The 1488-nt window shown below is 38.4% G+C and overlaps 1 pseudogene across 1 annotated transcript; it reads right to left on the minus strand.

The window, feature by feature from the left end:
• Nucleotides 1-609: 609 nt before the first annotated feature.
• Nucleotides 610-1059, minus strand: LOC308515502 (small ribosomal subunit protein eS24-like; annotated as a pseudogene). The gene has a single exon. The product of its transcript is annotated as a small ribosomal subunit protein eS24-like (transcript).
• Nucleotides 1060-1488: the final 429 nt, after the last annotated feature.

A 1488-nucleotide genomic window follows, 5' to 3' on the forward strand; every position in this document is an offset into this window, starting at 1 on the left:
AATTAGCCAAGACTATCCATAATTTAATCTGCTGGTTTCCAAAGTCCACTCTTACTAATAGAACCCCTAGGGGTCCCCATGACTCTTCCAGGGGATCCATGAAGTCAAACTATTTTTATAATGCTACTGAAATATTATTTGCCTACTTCACTCTTATTCTCTCATGAGTGTACAATAGAGTTTTCCAGAGACTACATAATATGGGGTAATGTTATTGCTCTGACAGCTTATGGATTGCATGCTTCTGTAATTTTGTGTTTTCTAGAATTTTCTAAGGTAGATTTAGAGATATAAACATGCATTTTGAGATTAACTCACTTGTTCGAAGTATTTCTGTGCTCTACATTATTGTCAATTATACCTGGTATAATCTGTGAACCTCAATATTGTCCATTGAATTGTTACTTTGAAATCCCAAAGTCTAACTTGCATCCATTCAGAAACAACAAAAAGTACACTTCTGTTGTTTTGTTTTGCAGAGATATTTTAGAATTTTCTAAGTTAAAAATTTTAATATGGTGTTAGATAGACATAGCCCCCCTAAACAAAACATCCTTACATTCCCAAGCATTTTTTTTTTTCACAAACAAGCTTGGTTTATTAAGCCTCTCATGAAAACTCTGCACAATCACCCCGTAAAGTCACTGAAGAACATTTACTCCTGTTGTCCAATCTCCAGCTCACTTTGCCCGCACCAACATTGGCCTTTTCAGTCACCCCGACTTCATTCTGTTCTTGCATTCCTTTCTCTGTTTTCTTGAGTTCTTCTCATACAGGCCATGTCTTTGCAAGTCTATGTTTGGGTTCATTTTTCTTCGTATAATCCAAGGAATCATAAATCATGCCAAAGCCAGTTGTCTTGCCACCACCAAAATTGTTCTGAATCCAAACACAAAGATGACATCTGGTGTGGTTTGTACGTTTTGTCTAATTTCCCCCAAATTTCTGTCTTAGGTACTGTTGCCTTCCAGGGTGAAGGACACCAATGACCATTTGTTTCCACCGAAGTAGTCTGTTGGTCATGAACTTACTGGTCCGGATAGTTACTGTGTCATTCATGATAGTGGCCATGCTTCAAGCATCAATCATTTTTGAAGAGTATAAAGGGGTTATGACACCAACAAGTTTGAGAATTGCTGGTTTAATCCATCAATGGAAGAACATGATTGAACCCCCACAGGTGTTCAGCACTGTGCTATTTACTATAAGTGACACAGCAGTATGAATATTACCTTTTCCTTTAAGTTGCTTAAAATCCAAAATACCTCAACATGTTGAGGTATTGTGGAGATAAGACTAATTTGTTGTCTGAGGTATAGATTGTAAAGCTAAATGTTGCAGTGGATAGCATCAATGCAGTAGAAGTATGTGGAAGGGGGAGGCTGGGGTGAGGAGAGTAATTGGGGGTTGGTTAATGCTAGAAGAAAGGCATTTCTGTGCTTCTAGTGAGAACGTCCATGGCTACACGGGGAAAACAGCGGGGAGATG

The sequence above is a fragment of the Myotis nattereri genome (genome assembly GCF_964212035.1).
Source record: "Myotis nattereri genome assembly, chromosome: 3".
Taxonomy (NCBI): Eukaryota; Metazoa; Chordata; class Mammalia; order Chiroptera; family Vespertilionidae; genus Myotis; species Myotis nattereri.